General features: G+C 39.9%; 2 long non-coding RNA genes across 8 annotated transcripts; both read left to right on the top strand.

Annotated features, from left to right (window-relative positions):
- Positions 1-1,146: 1,146 nt before the first annotated feature.
- LOC110785674 (uncharacterized) lies at positions 1,147-4,281 on the top strand. Of its 7 annotated transcripts, none has more exons than XR_008930907.1 (6): positions 1,147-1,315; positions 1,439-1,522; positions 2,868-3,025; positions 3,095-3,298; positions 3,392-3,566; positions 3,780-4,281. It is a non-coding gene; the product is annotated as an uncharacterized lncRNA (long non-coding RNA). The 7 variants fall into 7 exon arrangements; XR_002532651.2 differs by having other exon boundaries at positions 2,855-3,025; XR_008930909.1 differs by having other exon boundaries at positions 1,423-1,522.
- Positions 4,282-11,368: 7,087 nt separating this feature from the next.
- On the top strand, positions 11,369-15,380 carry LOC130469298 (uncharacterized). The gene is made up of 3 exons (XR_008929744.1): positions 11,369-11,967; positions 13,065-13,182; positions 15,335-15,380. It is a non-coding gene; the product is annotated as an uncharacterized lncRNA (long non-coding RNA).
- Positions 15,381-22,108: the final 6,728 nt, after the last annotated feature.

Raw genomic sequence — 22,108 nt, 5'->3', positions numbered from 1 at the left:
GGTCTCCTTTTAGACATTAAACTAGTATTTGGGCCCGGGCGATGCCCCGGGTTGATACACGTATAAAAATTTTAAATAAATTCAATACTCTATAATATTAAATTGTCATTTATTATATTTTGTTATGAAAAAATGACATATAATTTGATTTGGAGTAGTGGTTAATTGTTTGGTTTGCAATTAGAGGTCACGGGTTCAAGACTTGTACCACACATATTTATCATTTTTAAAAAATTGTGTATGACATGGAACATTGAAATGAGATTAGTGCGAGTGCCACGTGGCACATAGGCTTGTTTATCAACGCCTTTTAATATATTAATTAATATAGATGTTTTGCAATAAATAAGAAACCTCTTTTTTGTTTAAAAGGTTCTTTGTTTAAAAAAAATAATAATTAAAAATTAAATAAAATCCTCCCTTTTTAACAGGTTTCTTTGTTTAATTATAATTAAAAAATAATAATTAAAAATTAAATAAAATCCTCCCTTTCCCATTGATTTCAATTAATTTAAACTTTTCTCTAAATCTTTCCCCTCACTTGAAAACCCTAACTATTTTCCCATAACTTCCCTCTACAATCGAGCGATTTCCATCAATATTCCATAAAGATCCAATAATTCCCTAAATACGTTACTTTTTAAGTTATTTCCCACCATACCGTCCACGTAAGCAAGGGAGAAAGAGAAGTAATTTTTTTCCGGTTCAGCATTAAACCGCCATATGAGATAGCGGTTTCGTTTTAAAGCAAACCGCCATCTGAGATGGCGGTTCAATGTTATAAACCGCTATCTGAGATAGCGGTTTGCTATAAAACAAAACCGCTATCTCAGATGGCGGTTTGCTTTAAAACAAAACCGTTATTTTTAACATGAATTACAGTTTAAATAGAAATATTACTTAGAAGTAACCTCTTGTGACATCAATTGTGTCTGTAGCTCAGTGGTGGATAGAGTGTGTTTCTAAGCACATGGCCGTGGGTTCGATTCCTACCTAGAGTAGAGCGTTTGTTGCTTGAGCAAAAGGTCCTAAGTTCGACCCCTACCTAATACGGATATTTTTTTATACCATTTATAAATAGCGATTATAAACCTCTATCTCAGACAGCGGTTTACTTAAGTCAACCGCTACCTGAGATAGCGGTTTAGTGCCGCTTTTGACGTTCTTTAAACATTAATGAATGAAAATCGCTCCTCTACAATCTTCATCAACCAACCTCTACCCCCTGCCAATTAACCATCGTCGATCTCTCACCATCTTCAATTTTCTACCATGAATCCGCAAAGCGCTCTTGTCATTGAACTCGTGGGAGCAGGTAATTAAATTATTGATTTCAAAATTTCCTTAATTTTGTCAAAATTTTATTTATTTTGATTGCGATGCTTGCGAAATTAGAGAAATTGGCTGAAATTTGAATGATAGTATTGTGTAATTTCAGCTCGAGATATGGTTTTTGGATATCAGGGATAAGTTCTAATAGCTTGGGATGTCAGGGATAAGTTATAATTGTTTGGGATATCAGGTATATGTTCTATTGTTTCGGGGCTTCAATCATTCATGATTTCAATGAAGATATATTCATATGTTATCTTTTGGCTCTGGTGTAAGATGTGGTAGATACACATGGTTTTGGATCACTAGTAATTGGTTTTTGGACTTTCTACTATATTTCATGTTATCGGATACATAGGTAAAGAGGCGCGGTGTTTTGTCTTGTGTATGTTGATATGAGAGTGGTGGTACTAAGATTTGTCCCTTTGAAAGAGGGAAGAGTTGTTGTCTGTCTCCCATATTTACACAGCTTTTACTCCTAGATTATGCCATCAGTTAGAGTTTTTATTGGCATTTGGTTTTGGCGCAGAGTATCATTCTTCAAGTTTTATGTTGGTCTAATGGTTTTTCTGTAATCAGGGGGTGTTGTTCTTTTTGTTACATTTACGTTGTAGTGACAGGGGCTTTTGCTGATACACAATACTATTTACACGTACACAATAGGGAGACATAGGTCTGGTGTATGAGGGAGTTTCCGATTTTCTTTGTCTCTGATGATCTGATATGAATCTCCTGATATAGATTTATGAACATGCCTCAGTTCGTGTATAGGTGTATGATAAAGGTTGTTATGTGATGTTCTGTATTGCACTACTCTTAGATTTTCCGTTTGATATCTTCTATTAGTTTTAGGATGTGATCGATTTTTCCCTCATAATCTCTTCATCAATGTTCGCAGTGATCTCGGTTCGTCTTCGTTTGCCTTGTTGCTGTTTTGCCTTGTTGTTGATCCAAGGATTTTAGTTTGTTGCTACTACAGTTACAGTTGCTTATACTCTTAGTGTAGAATATAAATGTATAGTACTTTATTGCTGTTGCACGTTATGAACAAGATGAGTCAAGCACTACTGTTTGAGCTCAGCTTGTTCTCTGGGGATGGTTCAAAGATTTTCCTGCTCCAAATGACATATAGATTTTAGGATAAGAGGGTAGATTCTGAAAGAGAATACTTGGTTCTTTGCAATATGTTTATAGGTGTGTATTGTGTTTTAACTTTAGAGGTGCATCAGTTGGTGTATGCAGGTTTTTTGAAGTTGGTTGATAAGATAGGCTCAGTTTGAAGTTGTTTGAAAAGATGGTGCATTATCTTTCCCCTTGACAAAGCTGCCTAATTTATCAAATATCCTATCAGAAAATAAATTTAGAAACTAAGTTATCTTTCCCCATGCCGAAGCTAGCTAATTTATTCTCGCTTTTGAGGCTAAGCTGTATATTTGAACGAACTAATTTTGGTCCTGCGTTTCGCAGTTGGAGGATGAATTCCTCACATGCTTTCAAAATTTCTAATTGAATTTCCTCACAGAGGTTTCTCACAGGTCAACTTTTGCAAAAACATCACCAACACAAAACCAGTGATCAATGCAGCAACTCACTTGAACAATCCTTGTGGCAGACTGAGTTCTATCACCAACAGAACACCAACCACATAACTAACTGCAACATAAAACAAGCACTAAACAAGAAGAATACTTCTGTATGTGTATGACTTTAGAGAGTCTCTTATTTCTATGTGATCCAAGTTAATTATTTGTACCCTTTTCAGGTGCTTGGCAAAGAAGTTGCTATTAGGACGTGAAACACAATGGTAAATCATGCTAATGAATGCCATCTGGACTATACATACTATAGTTACTGTAATGAAGTGGAGAGTGCTCATCTCCTGTTCTACTGTGTCTACAAAGTCGTAGCTGTGAAGTTTAAATGTCAAGATTATTAGCCTGCCGATGCTGTTGATATTTGCCAATAGGTGAATAATTATAAATGGACCATTTAGTTAGTATTGTGTTGCTCTTCCGAGTAACTGGCTGATCTTTTTTTTTTTAATGTAAATTCTGTCAAGCTCTGGTGGAGAAGCTGAAGCAGTTTGTATTCTTGATTGTGAAGAGGCCAACTGGTTCCAGTTAACAATCCGTAAGCTATATCTACTTCAATGCAACCAACCTTTAAACAACAAGTCCACTATTCTAGTCTGAAGCTGGAATTACAGCATAACGCTCTTTCGATTATAGATCAAGGTAATATAACTATGTAATTCTTTGAAAGGGATGGGGGTGAGCTGGTGAGGAGTGTTTTTATATACGCGTAGTTCTAAATAGTCGTGCATCTCTTTATACCTTTATCGTGAGACAAAGATTGGTGTTTCAGAATCCAGTGATAATAGAAACTGAATGAAATTCCCACTAACAGGTAATAGCTTTGGACTAGTTCTGAATGTTTTCACTTTTCAGGGATCATATGAATATTGCAAAAACTGTCAAGTGAAGAACTGCTATTGGTTAGAAGAACTGTTATTCCAGAAAATCTGGCAGTCCATGCTTCCCGATTGACAAAAAGGCTCCGGTATAACTGTCTTAAGAAAGTGATGGAGATATGAATGCATTTCTTCATGTTAATCTTGTTCTGATGCAACTATGTAGAGGATTCTTGATGAAATATCTCGTAAATCTTAGACAATGCAGATGCAGCATCTCGACTTGACAGTATCAGTCTCCTTAGATTGTTGCCATGAAGATTTCCCAGACTGCTTTGGAGGAGATAATAGGGAAGAACAGTGAAAAACCATCCATTTCTCCTAGAAATAGTTTTTCTGTTATTGTTATCACATGACTGTCAGATTGTTTTTGAATTCACAACTCTTCATGGTTGATTTATTTACATGTCTTATTGGTTGTTAACATTTTTTATAATATTTTTTTCGAATTAATGAAAGATTTGGATTATTTTGGTATTATAAGTATGTTAAACTTTTGTAAAATAATAACAATAATATTAGGCGGCAAAAGAAAGTTGCTACAGGACTCGAACCCGAAATGTAGGGTTGTACCTACACTACAATATATATTCAGCGCCAAACAAATTCAATGCAAAAAAAAAAAAAACCCGAAGAAATATCTTTTCCGAAAAAAGTGGTTTTGTAGGTTTATTAATTATTTATACCCAGCAAAATTTAAGAGACCTCTTTTCTGGAAAGTTGGTTTCTTAAATAAAATTAAAGAGATCACTTTTCGGTTGGAGGTGGTCTTTTTTATTTTATAAAGAAACCACTTTTCTGGAATAAGTGGTTCCTTATGTAGGGTAATTAAATAATAAATTTAATATATAAATGACCACCTTTCTAGGCCGGTGGTTTCTTATTTTTAACAAAGAAACCACCCCAAAAAAGTGGTTTCTTAACCTAAGAGACCTGTGATTCTGAGACCACCTCTCATGAGGTTTCTTGTGTGTTTTTTAGGTGGTTTCTTTTGGGTTTTTTGAGGGAGGGGTGCGCTATGTAATAGTAGCCGTCGACTACTTCACCAAATGGGTGGAAGCCGAAGCCCTGAAAAACACCAAGGCACAGGATGTGAGAGCCTTCATTTGGAAAAACATCATCACTCGATTCGGTGTCCCTCAATCTATTGTTTTTGATAATGGGCCGCAATTCAAAACACCTAAGTTAGAAAACTGGTTGGTCGATCACGGCATCAAGGCTTGTTTTGCGTCCATCGGCCGCCCCCAAGCCAATGGGCAGGTGGAGGCATTCAACAAAATCATTTCTGAGAGGATGAAAAAGAAGCTCGATGAAGCTAAAGGACTGTGGGAAGACGAGTTACCCAATGTCCTATGGTCCATAAGGACCACGGCAAAAAACTCAACAGGAGAAACACCTTTTTTATTAGCATATGGAGCTGAAGCCGTCTTGCCAATAGAAATGTGTGAACCCACTCTACGCGTCATGTTGTTTGACGAAAATGCCAATTGGGAGATGATGAAGGCGGCCTTGGATTTCCTACCAGAAACCAGAGGAAACGCGGCTATAAGACAACAACTATACAAGCTGCGCATGGCTAGGGAGTACAACAAGAAGGTCTCTAGAAGAATCCTAAAAGTTGGAGATTTTGTACTAAGGAAAATGGAATCCGTTGGACGTGCTAATGAGCAAGGGAAACTCACCCCCACCTGGGAAGGTCCATACGAAATCTACGAGGAAGTCCGTGATGGAACTTACCGAATCCAAGACATGCAGGGACGTCCAATTCTACGCACATGGAATGCAGACAACTTAAAGAAATACTTTTTCTAAGTTTGAGTCTAGGTTTTCTTGTTAATTTGCTATAATCTTGTAAGAACGAAGACGTCCATACAAAAGACGCATCATATAGCACAGCTTGATAAGTTTTAATGGAAAATCTCCCTACAGGCCGGACCTGTAGTGGAATCTTTTTTTTTGTTGAAAATACTTAACTCATTTGACCCAAAAGCGGCCCAAACACTATAACATTCTTCTAAGAATAAATCAAACACTAGTCGTTTAAGGCCTGAGAAGTGGCCAAGATTAGCACCCTCACTAGGCTGATCACCTAGAACACATAGGATACATTCCAAAAAGCTATACAATAGCTAAAAGACCTTAGCAAAATGCACCAAGGCAAAGAGTTGTCGTCCCTTTTCAAAGGGGAAGGCTATATCAAGTTGTACGAACAACACAATAAAATAAGTAAACAGGATCAACAACTTAAAAAGGCAAATCACAAAGTGTCCATTCTAGGACGTCTGCACATTGCATTAAGTTAATACTAATTACAAATCATATACAAAAAGGCCTCAGAAAGGGCGTTACAAAAACAAAAACAAGGCCACTAAGGGTCTCATTCATCGTCATCCTCAGGAATAAACACAGGAGGAGGACGTCCTTCCTTCAAGGCCTTCTCCACCTCCACATGATGATTGATGATCCTCTCAAACCAGCTGAAGGGGCGCATGTCTGCGAATTCCGAATTCCAGGCAAGCTCAATACCTCTTCTAATTGATCTTTCACCCAGCACGGCGGACTGGCTACGCACCTCCTTAGAACTGGCCACCTCCTTACGAGCCTCCTCCGGCTGCAACTGCATTTGAGTAAACTTGGAGTCAAGCCGCAACAGCTCGTCCTCCTTCTACTTACACTTTTCAGAGAGATCCTTCATCTCTTGGAAGTTCTTGTCAATCTGCTGAAGACGCTTCTTGTTCTCAGCACGGAGGGATGCTAAGGATTTGGCCAACGAGTCAACCGTCTCCTTCCTGGTAAGAAGAAGCTCCTCCAACTCGGCAAAATGCTGATCACCACATTGACGGGCAAGGGTGCGAGCTCCAGTCTCTTCTAACACCAAGGAAGTGCGCCACTTCTTCAGAGAATCCAGCTGTATAAACATCTACAAGACGGCAGAAGTGAAACTCCAAAACGCGAGGAAGGTAAAATAACTATTTCACTAAAGAAAGGAACATAACTTACAGCTAATACACTGGATTACAGAACGGCAAGTTGGGTTTCAGCCGCCTCGAGAAGAGTCTTAGCATACTCTGAAGGTATAGCGCTGCGCATGAGATTCATTACCTTGACCCGATCCCGGGAAGAAAAGCGGCCTAAGGCAGGGATCTGATTCAACTCAGCATTTATGGCTTTCTGAGGATCAGGTATCTCTACTGGAAAAACAACAGGCTTAGAATCTCTAGGAGAGACTATAGAACTGCCAGACGAAGAACGGCAAGTGATTACGATGTTGGAATAAAACTTACCACCTGAGTTCCTAGGCCTCTCTGTCGTCCTCGGAGGAATGTTTCGGCGGACGTCTTCAGGAATTCCCCCTATAGGATCAGCCCCTTGGAGATCAGAAGAGAAAAACTCCTTAGTCACATGAGCATCCTTCTGAAACACCCTTTGACGTTTCGGAGACGCCCCCACTGTCGAAGACGGCCCCCAGAACCTCAGACGGGTTTGAAGCGTGGCTTACCTGTCCTTTCGGCCTTGCACTTCGTGGACGGCGCCGTGGTGGTGGCAGCTTTCTTCGATCCCTGGCAAAACATGACGGCTCCATTTCAAATAAACTTATGGAACTATATTAAACGGTAAGCTTAAACAAATTACCTTCTTATTTTCTACCGGAGGATCATGCGGCAGGCCGACCTGCTCAGCGCCCTGGCGTTGCAGAGCCTTGAGGGTGCTCGCTTCAAGAAACTCAGCAAGCCAAGTCGGCATATCCACCCGGCCCTTGGAAGCGTCATCTAACTTCTCCATAGCCGCGTCTGAAAGAAAATGAAGACGTTAGAAAAAGCATAAAAGGTTGCACAAAGAAACCCAAGTTATGAAACATTACCTCTCGCCATATACGGGCACACGCCCACAGCCGAGAGGAAAGTAGTATTCTCAAATGATCCAGATGGGGCAACCACCCCTTTGATACCCAAGACGTCTTCGTCCCCACAATTAAGCGGCTTTGCCCTAAAAAGGGAAGATATCCGCTTCCACAGGTCAGCAGGAACAGGGGGAAAGGAACCACTTTTCCCAACAAAGTTGGGTTGGAGCGTCCAACGTGTCATCCGTTGGCACATCACTGCGTCAGTAGTACGAATGACTACGCACTTCTTCCGCCAATGATGCCACTTGGACGCCTTCCCAATGACCGTCCGATAGGCTCCTTTTAGCTCAGAGCCAACCAGCCCTCGGCGGCCTGAGGGACTTTGGACAGCATCGTTATTCACAGAAACGCCGGAAAGAAAGGAGTGATGCTTTCGAGCTCACACCTAGCAATGTATCCAAACACGCCGGCCCAAGAGTTAGGAGACATCTGGTTCAGCCCTATGTTGAAGTCGTCCAACAGCTCCACCACGAACGGGTGCGGAGGAAATCTCATACCCAACTTAAAGACATCCATGTACACGGAAAACTCCCCAAGCACCAGGCCAATGCTAGTACAGTCCATGCCCCCCCCCCCCCCCCAAAATCTTCAACTTGTATTCGCTGCCCAGGTTTAGAGATTCAGCATAATCAGCCCCCTGCTCCTTTAAATAGTTCAGCCAAGTCTGGAGAGGGAAGATTTCACTAGGGTGAAGGTGTCCTTCCTCACTCCTAGACGGAGTCGCTGTCGAACCCTCTACACATTCTGATTCAGGGACGTCCTCGTCTATGGGAGACGAAGACTTCCCCTCGAAATCCAGATCTTCACCTATCCTCACCATGCTGTCCTGCACAAGCCAAAGAATTGGGTCAGGACGGGGGCATAAACCCTTGTCGGGAAGACGCCAAGTACTGGGTCGCCGTCCTCAACCCAACTGGGCCGGCGTACCACTAACAAGGGAAAAAAGGTAAAACCAACAAACCAACAAACAAGTTTCAAAAAAGAGAGAGTTACCTGCTTGATCAAAGAATGCAGTCCAAGGAAAAATTGAATTCCCAAGATGAAGAACTCCAACAACAAGACTTGAAGGCAACGATGGTCCTGAATCGCTTACTGGTGGTTGAATGACGCCAGAAATCTCCTTCCTTCTGCTGCTCTCCAGAGATTTTTGGAAATGAGGGGGAATCCACTTGAAATAGCCAATTATTTATAGAGGGATAAGAACTGAAGACCATTGCCACGTGTCACCACGGCAAAGGAGAAACCAAGAACAGTAAAAACTAACGACAGTTTTCACTCCTCTTGAGGGGCAAATGATGTGGCCTTGGTGTATACACCATGGGCCATAGGAAGAACGTGGCCTACCAAAGCCTACCCCCAATGGAAATAGGCCCAGTGCTCTTAACCCCTGAGCAAACCTTGACACTTAGGCCCAGGAGGCCCACCTACTTGATCAGCGCAAGTTATCCATGACAAAACCCATACCTAGAGGATCCATCAGGATCTAAGCAAAACCCCTAAAAACGAACACATGTCCTAATCCCATATATCATCCCATCATGCAGCTAGGGTTTAGGGATCAATTCCCAAGAAACCCTTGCCATATAAATAGTTTAGATCCCAAGGTAAAAGGGGCATTAATTTTTTTTATCCTCACCTACCTTAAATTATTCTGCTTTGCCTTTCCTTCCCTCTAAAAATTACTTCTCTCTCTAACCAATACTTACTTAGACATCGGAGGGAATATTCCCTTGGGAATATTCTTGTTTTGCAGGTTGCAGGAAGATCGTGCCAGCACATACTTGATACCTCCGAGGAACGCGTGACACATCATCACCACAAAAGATCCCACAACAATTATATTTGAAGTATGATTTTTTTTTTGTTATACAATTTTAAATTAGTTAATTTTTGCCAATTTAGTTGTCTTTTGCATCAAATTTTTGTTAATACCCTTTTTTTCTCCGGTTTACTTTATCCGTTTCTTGCTAAATTTTCATCCCTAAAAACACTCATGTATACCTCTTAGTTATTTTCTTATTATTTTGAGCTAATAAAAAACATGTCTGTTGAACCACATTTTTCATGGCCGGTGGATTGACCTTCTACCTAGTTTAAAAAGACAAAGAGAAACTATACATTTGTAAAAACATTTAAACAATTTCATTAAAACATGCAACACTTCAAACGTACAACTACATTTACCATATAAATATAGTGAATGTAGTGCATGGACGCACAACGACCAAGGCGACACTTAAAATAACTTTAAAGATAAGTTTATCACTATGATTTTTAACCTTCATACTCCCTCCGTCCCAAATTCCTCGTTACGCTTACCTTTGGACAAAGTTTTAGGTGATAAGTGGTTCTTTGGTTATCAATTGTTATTTTATTGAAAAAGTAGATGTGATAGAAGTTAGTGAGGTATTTTTTTTTAATTGAATGAGAGAAGGTGTGGGGAAAAAAATTAGTGGGAAGAGAGAGAGAGAGACAATATGATAATTTTGGGGTCATTCCTAATTTAAAGGTGTAACAAGTAATTTGGGACGAACGAAAAAGGAAAGTGTAACAAGTAATCTGGGACGGAGGGAGTATGATATATGATATTATGATTTGAACAAAACATTTTCCCTTTTGGACTGAATTGTGTGTTATAATGATTCTGTGATACTCACATGTAACACTTTATACGGAATATCACAAGAATGAGCTTAAAAAGTATAATTCTATATCAAATTTATTATTAACTCATCTTAAACATAAATTTAATAATAATAGATTTTAGATTTTTATACTCCATATTACTTTTTTATTCAAGTAAGATCCATTTAATTATTATAAATATTGAAAGAATAAAATATAGTTGTCAAGCTTGGTTAATTAATTAATTGGTAGTTTTCCTTGTACCTTTATCAATTTAGGAAATAGAATGAGAATATTGTATGTACGACTAGGTAGCAGACTTGCAACACAGGTGCCTTAGTTTGTGTTTTCTTAGTTGTTTACGCTGTTGTCAGTTAATTTGTTCTTAGCCTTTGTTTGTTGGGTTGCTTGCCTTTTGTCTTTGGCTCGTGTCTTGTAATGTTTGTATTAACTGTCTCATCTTGGTTAATAATATCTGCAATTTACCCAAAAAAAAAAAACATGTAGTGTGTATATAGCGTAAATCTTAGATGAAACTTACAAAAATAATAAACTTTTAAAAAAGATAAAAGTATTAATACAATAGGAATTATATGTAGAAATACGATAGTGTATTTCCAAAGAAGTACTTTGTTCCCGAAAGTTCATTACGTCTTGGAATATGTGTCCAAAATATGAATTTTTTCGTTAATCTCAATATTATATACATTAAAATGTTATCATATAAGATCTTGTTAGATTAGTCTTAGTATGTAATTTTAGAATATCATCTTTTTATATTTTTTTCATACATGGAATTTGATATATTAGTGGTTAAATATTGCATTGGAGTCTAGACAAATAGTAAGTGTAAAGAACTTTAAGCAATGGAGGTAGTACAATATAATATTTTTACCAAAAATAAGATATCTTTCACCTATTATATGAATATTTTACAATATAAAAAATTTATTTATTATTCCATATACGTATTACGTACATATATTAAGAGAATTAAGTATTCGTCTATCATTATTTTAATTGCACTACTACAAAAATGGGCAAAGAGACCCTTTAGAAAAGACCCGTTGGTCGACGTAACGGGTCTCTTTAATTTAAGAGATCTAATATTATAGATAACGGCTCTCTTATGAGTTAAATGGCCCATTAAAATTAGAGGGGTGAAAAATAAAAGACCTGTTATCTGATTTAACGGGTCTCTAGCGTATAAAAGGGGCCATTTAAATGCCGTGCAAAATAAAATAAAAGAAGCAATAAACCCTTTATTTACTTAACGGGTCTCTTATGTATCAAGGGACCCACCACTTCTCGTAAAAAATAATTGGAAAATAGCAAAAGAGCCGTCATTTAACATAACGGGTCTCTATTTTCATTCATTTCCTGGCGCCAAGACTTTCGCAAAACCCAATTTCACCCTAGGTTTTTCTTTTCCCTCTTTCTTCTTCCCTGGACATACAACCCCTAGGTTTTTTCTTTGCCTCTTTCTTCTTCCCTGGACATACAACCTAAGGCAACCATCGACGAATTCATTGACGAACTCACCACTACCAACGGCTAATCGGAGAACTAAGTTACGATTGGCGACTTCACTCCCACTGGCGACCTCGACACAATCGCTAGCAAACTACAAATTTAGGTTTTTGTTCTCATCACTCTCTTCTTCTCTTTAATTATTTGTTTCAAATTTCTGAATTTCGTGTGGTTTTCGGTTTTGGAATTCGATTTGTAATTTCTGCTACAATTTAGGGTTTTTTTTTTCCTGAAATTGTTTTCCCCTCTGAATTTCTGAAATTTCAATTGATGCGATTTTGTGTTTAGATGTTCATGTAATAGCTTGTTTCAAATTTCTGAATTTCGTGTGGTTTTCGGTTTCAATTTGTAATTTCTGCTACAAGTTAGGTTTTTTTCCTGAAATTGTTTTTCCCCAAAAATTTGATATTTCAATTGTTGCGATTTGTAATTTTAATTTTGGGGTTAGGTTTTCCAGTTTCATGGGAAAGTGTTTCGCCATGGTTTGTTGGAATACTGTCTTTCTAGAGTTTCTTGGCATGAGTGAGACACTGAATATGTTTGATCTTTCAAAACCTCCACAACATATTTATGGTATCCAGATTTGGGTGTTTATGGGATGCGCCCAAGTATCAGACTCATCTTTTATTAAAATTTTCTTATTTTGTAGTTTGAAGTGTCAAGTATCAAGGCACACCTATGTTTGAGTATCATGTATCGAACAAGGGAACCCACTATTTTGCATCTAGATGGATACAAATCTGAATAAATATATGATGTAGACACTGGAAATGTCGAGTCCAATAGTCTAGTAACATAACAGAAGATGGGCTTTGACTCCCCCTTTCCAAAATAGAACCCTCGTAGATTCGCACATCTTCTTGTCATCAAATTGTTTCAAAGTGATGCATACATAGCCACCCTCGACTCAACTGGATTTAATTGAATAATATTTAAGTGTAAAGGGTAAAGCTAATTTATTCTTGTCCATCCCCTTTCGTCATATTTTACTTAATGTTCGCTCTAATAACTCGTTGTTTCTGACTGAAAGTAGTTTTAGAGATGATAATGTTGTTGAAGTCCAGACCCCAGAGTGGTACTTTTGTTCCTGCTCACTATTAAGTAGATATTTTATTTTATTTTGCCTAGATATAAGTTATATCTTATTTTTGCTCACTTTGGTAAGTTCATAATTTGAAACATGTCCTATTTGCCTCTTCACAGGTGTTTAATAGATACAATGGTGTGATTGATGGAGTCCAGTTCTCATCACATGACCCTGTAGGTGGCCTACTAGCTAGATCTACCCATTGATCCATCTGCTGGTATTCGTTGTGCAGAGGTATTGCTTGAAATTTTCCTATGCTTCTATGAGATGATTGGATCTTTATCACATCAATATCTTTCATTTGTATGAAGTGTTAAAAGAATTCAAAAATTGTTTTATTTGTTCTTTTCTTGCTGATATATAATGGTATGTGCACAAGCTCCGCTACATCTGCTTGATATGTAGCTATACTTTCATATGTGGTTGTGTGTGTATAGTAAGCTGCTAAATTGCTTCTGTCAAGTTCTGAATCCGTGCTTCATTACTTTGAATGAATATTTTCAATCTTTCTCCATTTGACCAGTTAGTGAAAGGTTCTGAGATGTCCATTTATTTCTCCATTTAACCAGTTTAGTGAAAGGTTAATTGTGAGATTTATAGAATCATATCATTGAGAATACTAATCCAAAGATACTGCAGCTGTACCACTAGTAATGGGCATATAAATAACCAGTTATTTAAAAAAGTAGTAGTAACTGACACAAATAATGCCTGTTACAATTCCAAATAGATTAATTTTCTCAGTTTCAGTTTTAAGCTTTTAGCAATTACAGTTCTGAATGAGTTTCAAGATATGTTAGGCATTCAGATACTCTCCCGATTTTCCTGATTGTTCTAATTGTTGGTTCAAATCCTTCATTTCTACAATTTTTTGTTGGTATTCGCTTTTAATATTTCGATGTTCATAGATAATTTTGATCATTTAGAAATTTAATTTGAACAATCGTGTCTGATCCTAAATTTCTTTCATGGTTAATTCTGTTATTGTTTGCCATAATTCTTGGAAATATGATATATGGAAGTAATCAAATTGGAGTATACTTTCTTTGTATTACAGTGGCAGTCTCGTAGTGGTACTATATTGTGTAGGTGTGCTATTAATATGAGGGAATGTGGGTGAGTGTGGGTGTATCAAGGTGTTTGAATGTGTTTGGGGATGATGAGGATCTTTTTGGCTGGATTACTATTGGCAGGGGGCTGAATTATGTTGTGCAGGTGAGTGTTCATTTAAGGGAGGGAGTGTGCAGGTAGTTCTTAGGTTGTCGGGCTTGTTGGTTTGGTTGTGTGTGTGTGGTAGGGTCGGATTATAGTTTAGTTTTTGAGCTACTAGTCTTATATAGGGTATATCTGGTTCAAGTCACAACTTTAGTTAAGTGTCAAGATTTTCAGCTGACATATAAACCATTTTCTTAGTTGAGCTTTGCCTAAACCAGTTGGTACGAGTAGGATTTCTTCTAGATCCAAGAATCGTGTTTTAAGCACCAAGCCAAATCCTTTGCTTGCTGAAAATTTATATCATTCATCCCCTCAAGTGCCGAACACGTATGAAAAGCTTGTACGAACTGAAATTTTGTCTGGGCCTATCATCCTAAGCTCAAAGTCAATATTGAAAGAAAGCACTAATAACAGACTACCCCCACCTTTAACTGAGAGTATTTTAGCGCAGCAGCTTAAGCCTGAGATCGCATCAAGTAGCAAAAAACTCAATTTACTATTCTTTTCTGGTCCTTTGACTAGCAAGCCCTTGTCAAAAGCCTTCAATATCAACTTGAGTTCCAGTATGTGAGGAGTTTTGTTCAATAGAAAATACCAGAGCCAATGTTAAGTGAACAATATTATTGTGCTACGAAGACCCAAGCAACTTAATTATAGAGGTTATACGGTCAGTGAACAATGTTAAGTGAACAATATTATTGATTTCAAGATATGAAGCTTATAAACTCAGTTTGCTACCATCTCCTAATTTACAATGCCACACTAGAAATAGCAGTTAACTGCTACATAAAATCATTACTTGCAACTGGCATGACCTCAGTACATTAATTATAGAACAGTTATTAACATTATTAATTTATTATATTTACTTGTACAGAAGGAATAACGGGGCTTGTTTAAACGTGTCATAGATTAACTACAACATTTTTTCCGTATAAGCTCAGATTTTCTCCGTCAAAGTTCCTGATGGTAACACCTTTAGTTTGCTGCACCTTCTAGAAAGGTAGACATATATTGTGAATAGATGTATGCTTTGAGTGTATTGCACTAACTTGCCAGAAAACTGCTTTGATGGTTTCTTACTTTCTTTTAACTAATAATGTGTAATTCTGCTTCGAGACATCCAACTGATATTACTTGTTTTCTAAATTTAATTTCGTTGTTAATGCAGGTTTGTTTCTTGTTGAAGGTAAGGTGTAAGGGAAGTTCACATTTGGGAACCAGCCAAACAGTGTTGGAGGAGAACATATGCTTGTGCCCGCATTGGCTAATAATTAGTATTGTCAATTTGTTGATGCTTGTCACAATTATGTAAACTTTTGAGCCTTATTTTATTTTGTTATTTTTATATTTTTGAAGATTACAATTGATGTAAAGTGGGAAATAATTTATTGGGTGATTGTAAGAATTAGTTTGAAATTAAAAATTTGGTTAAATGCTGATTTTTTATGCCGAAAAATGGTCGTTTATGCTATTTTTTTTTTTAATAAAAGTTAATGAAAAGAGACCCGTTAGGTATAAAAAGGGCTCTCTCGAGTATAATAATAAAAAATAGTAAAATATTCTAAGAGACCCTCTATCTAACATATGGGGTCTGAATTTGTTAATTATAATAATATTAAAAAATTCAAAGAGACCCTTTATCTTACATATGGGGTCTGAGTTTGATGGAAAAAATATTATTTAAAAATTCAAAGAGACCCCCTAGGTTAAATATTAGGTCTGAATATTTTTGCAAACATACCCCATATCTCTAATAAGGGGTCTCTTCTTCTTCTACATTATTTTTTACATGGTTAACGTAACATACCCCTTTTCTTAAATAACGGGTCTCTTGTTTTTAACAAACAGACCCCCTCTAGATGAGAGGTCTCTTTTATAAAGAGACCCCCCTATCTAGAGACCCCCTTAAATGGGGTCTCTTATGCCATTTTGAACGGGTCTCTTTGCCTATTTTTGTAGTAGTGTTGGTAAAGTGCAGATACCTTTTTAGCTAGATTATTACACTATTCTTTGTTTCTTTTAATACATTGTTTTCGTTTCAGTGCAGCCTTGTGTTGTGGGATCTTTTGTGGTGATGACGTGTCACGCGTTCCTCAGAGGTATCAAGTATGCGCTGGTACAATCTTCCTGCAACCTGCAAAACAAGAATATTCTTGTAGGAATATTCCCTCCGATGCCTAAATATGTATTGGCTAGAGAGAGAAGTAACTTTTAGAGACAAGGTAGAGCAAAGATAGTTTAAGGTAGGTGGAAATGAATTGACTGCCCTTTTACCTTGGGAATTGAGCTATTTATAGGGCTAGGGTTTCTTGGGAATTGATCCCAAACCCTAGCTATATGATTGGATGACCTCTGGGATTGGGACATGTGTCCCTTAGGAAATTGCTTAGAACTTGAGGGATCTCCCAGGTTTGGGCCTATCAAAAGGGTGGGCCTCCTGGACCTAAGTGACCAGTTTTGGGCAGGGTTTAAGAGCATTGGGCCTGTATTTAATGGGGCAGGCTTGGGTAGGCCACGTGAGGAGTCCATGGTGGTGATATAGTAATGCCACATCATTTGCCCCTCAAGAGGAGTGAAATTGTCTTTAGTTTTTACTGCTCTTGGCCTCTCATGTGCCGTAGTGACACGTGGTGGTGTGCTTCACTTCTTACCCCTCTATAAATATCTTGCTATTTCAAGTTGATTCCCCCTCATTTCCCAACACCTTTTGAGAGCAGCAGAAGGAAGGAGATTTCCGGCATCACTCAACCACCAATCGGCGATTTTTGGACCACCGTTGCATTCAAACTTTGTTCTTGGAGTTCTTCATCTTGGGAATTCAATTTTTCTTGAATTTATTCTTTGATCTAGAAGGTAACTCTCTCCTCTTTGAAAACTTTGTTTGTTGGTTTTACCTTTTTTCCTTGGTTGCGGTACGCCGGCCTGGTTGGTTTGAGGATGGCGACCTGGTACTTGGCGTCGTCCCGACAAGGTTTTATGCCCCCCGTCCTGAGCCAATTATTTGTCTTGTGCAGGATAGCATGGTGAGGATAGGTGAAGACCCATATTTCGAAGGGGAATCTTCATCTCCAATAGAGGAGGACGTCCTTGAATCAGGACGCGAGGAGGGGACGACATCGGCCCCGTCTAGGAGTGAGGAGGGGCACCTGCACCCTTGTGAGATCTTCCCTCTCCATTCTTGGGTGAATTACTTGAATGAAAAAGGGGCTGATTATGCAGAATCTTTAAACCTAGGCAGCAAATAAAGTTTAAAGATGCTAGGGGGCATGGACTGTACTAGCATTGGCCTGGTGCCTGGCGAGTTTGCCGTTTACATGGCGGTCCTGAAGTTGGGTATGAGATTTCCTCCGCACCCGTTTGTGGTGGAACTGTTCGATGGCTACAACATAGGTGTGAACCAAATGTCTCCTAATTCTTGGGCCAACGTGTTTGGGTACATTGCTAGGTGTGAGCTCGAAGGCATCAATCCCTCCTTCCCGGCGTTTTTGAGGATAGCGACGCTGTCGAAAGTCCCTCAGGCCGCCGAGGGCTGGCTGGCTCTAAGCTACAAAGGAGCCTATCGGACGATCATTGGGAAGGCGTCCAAGTGGCACCATTGGTGGAAGAAGTGGGTGGTTATTCGTACTTCTGATGAAACGATGTGCAAACGGATGACGCGTTGGACGCTCCAACCTAACTTTGTTTGGAAAAATGGTTCCCTTCCTCCTGTTCCTGCTGACCTCTGGAAGTAGATATCTTCCCTTTTTAGAGCGAAGCCCCTTGCCGTGGGAACGAAGACGGCTTGGATACCAGAGGGGTAGTTACCCCATTTGGATCAATTTGAGGACACTACTTTCCTCTCGGCTGTGGGATTGTGTCCGTATTTGCCGAGAGGTAATACTTTATAATTTTGGGTTTCCTTGACTAACGTTTTATGCTTTCTCTGACGTCTTCATTTCCTTTCAGACGCGGCTATGGAGAAGTTGGATGATGCTTCCAAGGGTCGGGTGGATATGCCGACTTGGCTTGCCGAAGTGCTTGAAACGAGCACTCTCAAGGCTATGCAAAGTCATGACGCTGAGCAGGTCGGCATGTCGCATGATCCTCTAATAGCAGATAAGAAGGTAACTAGCTTAAGCTTTACTGTTTGGTAGGGTCCCAACAGCTAATCTGAATGGAGCCGTCGTGCTTTTGACAGAGATTGAAGAAAGCTGCAACCACTGTGACCCCCGTCCATAAAGCGCAAGGCCGGAGGGACAGGTAAGCCGCACTTCAAACCTGCCCGAGACTCTGCTGGGCGGGCCGTCCTCGACAGTGGAGGCGTCTCTGAAACGCCAAAGAGAGTCTCAGAGGGACGTTCCTAAGACTAAGGGGTTTTGCTCTAGGGGATGATCCTCTTGGGGGAATTCCTGAAGACGTCTGCCGCAATATTCCTCTGAAGACGGCGGAGAGGGCTAGGAACTCAGGTGGTAAGTTTTATTCCAACATCGTAAGCACTTGTCGTTCTTCGTCTGCCAGTTCTATAGTCTCTCCCTGGGATTCTAAGGCTGTTGTTTTCCCAATAGAGATACATGATCCTCAGAAAGCCATAAATGCTGAGTTGGATCAGATCCCTTCCTCAGGCCGCTTTACTTCCTGAGATCGGGTCAAGGAATGGGCCTCATGCGCAGCGCTATACCACCAGAGTATGCCTAGAATCTTCCTGAGGGGGATGAAACCCAACTGGACGCTCTGCAATCGAGTGCATTAGATGCAAGTTCTGTTCCTTTCTTTAGTAAAATTGTCATTTTACCTTTCTCGTGTTTCAAAATTTTCACTTCTGCCGTTTTAGAGCTGTTTATTCAGCTAGATTCTCTGAAGAAGTGGCGCACTTCTTTGGTGTTGGAAGAAACTATAGCTCGCACCCTTGCCCGTCAATGTGGTGATCAACATTTAGCTTCTCTAGAAGAGTTTTGTCTTACCATGAAGGAGACGGTTGATTCTTTGGCCAAGTCTTTAGCTTCCCTCCGTGCTGAGGACAAGAAGCGTCTTCAGCAGATTGACAAGAACTTCCAGGAGATGAAGGATCTTTCTGGGAAGTGTAAGCAAAAGGAGGACGAGTTGCTGCAGCTTAACTCCAATTTTACACAAATGGAGTTACAACTGGCGGCGGTTCGTAAGAAGGTGGCCAGTTCCAAAGAAGTGCGCAGCCAGTCCGCCGTGTTGGGAGAACGGTCAATCAAGGGAGGTATTGAACTTGCCTGGAATGCGGAGTTCGCAGACATGCGCCCCTTTGGTTGGTTTTAGAAAATCATCGATCATCATGTGGAGGTGGAGAAGTCCATGAAAGAAGGACGTCCTCCTCATGTTTTTGTTCCCGAGGATGATGATGTATGAGATGCTTAGTGGCCTTGCTTTTTTTTGTTTGTAATGCCCTTTCTGAGGCCTTTTTGTATATGATTTGTAATTAGTACTTAACCTAATGGAATGTGCAGTCTTCATGAAATGGACGTTTTGCCTTTTGCCCTTTTAAGTTGTTGTTCCTGTTTACTCATTTTATTGTGTTGTTTGTACAACTTGATATAGCCTTCCCCCTTGAGCAGGGACGACAACGTTATGCCTTTGTGCATTTTGCTAAGGTCTTGAGCTATTTATACTTCTTTAGTATATAGCTTTTTGGAATGTATCCCCTGTGTTCTAGGTGATTAGCCTAGTGAGGTGCTAATCTGGGCCACTTCTTAGGCCTTTAAACGACTAGTCTTTGATTTATTCTTAGAAGAATTTTAGGCCGCTTTGGGGTCACTTAAGTTAAGCATTTGCAACAAATGTAAAGATTTCACTGCAAGTCCGGCATGCAGGGAGATTTTTCATTAAAACTTATCAAGCCGTGCTATATGGTGCGTCTTTTGTGTGGACGTCTTCGTTCTTACAAGCTAGATAATAGTAAATTAACAAGAAAACATAAACTTAGAAAATGTATTTCTTTAAGTTGTCTGCATTCCAAGTGCGTAGAATGGGACGTCCCTGCATGTCTTGGATTCGGTAAGTTCCATCACGGACTTCCTCGTAGATTTCGTATGGACCTTCCCAGGTTGGGGTGAGTTTCCCTTGCTCATTAGCGTGTCCGAAGGCCTCCATTTTCCTTAGTACAAATCTCCTACTTTTAGGATTCTTCTAGAAACCTTCTTGTTGTACTCCCTAGCCATGCGCAGCTTGTATAGTTGATGTCTTAAAGTTGCGTTTCCTCTGGTTTCTGGTAGGAAATCTAAGGCCGCCTTCATCATTTCCCAATTGGCATTTTCATCAAACAACATGATGCGCAGAGTGGGTTCGCACATTTTTATTGGCAAGATGGCTTCAGCTCCATATGCTAATAAAAAGGGTTTTTCTCCTGTTGAAATTTTTTTCGTGGTTCGTATGGACCATAAGTCATTGGGTAACTCGTCTGCCACAATCCTTTAGCTTCATCCAGCTTCTTCTCAATCCCTTCAGAAATGATTTTGTTGAATGCCTCCACCTGCCCATTGGCTTGGGGACGGCCGATAGACGCAAAACAAGCCGTAATGCCGTGATCAGCCAACAAATCTTCTAACTTGGGTGTTCTGAATTGTGGCCCGTTATCAAAGACAATAGATTGGGGGACACCGAAATGAGTGATGATGTTTTTTCCAGATGAAGGCTCTCACATCCTGTGCCTTAATGTTCTTTAGGGCTTCGGCCTCCACCCATTTACGATTACATAGCGTACCCCACCTGGGGCCGTGGTGTAAGGGCCTAGCAAATCCATTCCCCATTTAGCAAATGGTATGGGACTAGTGATGGGTGTTAGCTTCTGAGCAGGTCGACGGATTAAGTGAGCAAACCGTTGGCATTTGTTGCATCGTCTAACTAGGTCGAGTGCGTCTTCCTTGAGAGTGGGCCAGTAATACCCAGTCCTTAGAGCCTTTTCTGCCAAAGCCCTTCCCCTATGTGAGAGCTGTATAACCCTTGATGTAGATCTTCTAGAACTTCGTGCCCCTTTTCCGGGGTTACACAGCGGAGGAGAGGCCAAAAGAAGGCTTCTTGTATAAGGTCCCATTCCACATCTCAAACCAAGAGCATTTCTTTTGTAGCCTTTCCCCCTGCTTAGGATCCTCAGGAAGTACCCCATTCATTTTGAAGTTGACTATGTCGTCCATCCAGGTGGCCGTCCGGTCTAGGGCAGCCGTTTTTATGACATCAATGCTTTTACTTTGTTTTACCTCCCAGAACACATGCCGTGGGGTGTCGCAGGACGCGGAGCTGGCCAATTTGGATAAGGCGTCTGCTTTGTTGTTCTCAGCCCGAAGTATTACGCCGTACCTCAAAACTTGTTAGTGGTTGAATCTCTTGGCGGACGATTTCCAAATATTTTATCGTAGCGTCGTCCTTTGCTTCATATTCTCCATTCACTTGACTGACGATTAGCTGAGAATCAGATAGGGCCAAAATTTCTTCTACTCCTGTTGCCTTGCTCATTTGGATTCCACATATCAGTGCTTCGTATTCGGCCTTGTTGTTGACGCCTGGAACTTGAAACGCATGGCATACTCATATATGTCTTCTTCTGGTGATTCGTAGATGATGCCTGCTCCACACTCATTTTGGGTGGCGGATCCATCTACATGAATTATCCATTGTGTCTTGTCATTTTTCATGTAAGCAAGCCGGGTCATTTCTACAATGAAATCAGCGAATGCCTGTCCTTTTATCGCCTTCCTTGGTTCATGTGAGATGTCAAATGGGTTGAGTTCGATTGCCCAGTTGAGCATTCTTCCGGACGCCTCCAGGTTGGTGAACGGCAGTTTTATGGGCTGATCTGTGCCGGGGCGGAGCTTCTTGCTGGCCAAAAATAATGCTAAGCCAAAATTTTCGTCGTGGGGTACTTGAGTTCGGCATTCTTTAGCACATGGCTTATGAAGTAAACGGGTTTCTGTACCCCCTCTCTCTCTTAGTGAGCAGGACG

This window comes from Spinacia oleracea, chromosome 3 (genome assembly GCF_020520425.1).
Source record: "Spinacia oleracea cultivar Varoflay chromosome 3, BTI_SOV_V1, whole genome shotgun sequence".
Classification (NCBI taxonomy): Eukaryota; Viridiplantae; Streptophyta; class Magnoliopsida; order Caryophyllales; family Amaranthaceae; genus Spinacia; species Spinacia oleracea.
This window is presented reverse-complemented; position numbering and strand designations above follow the sequence as displayed.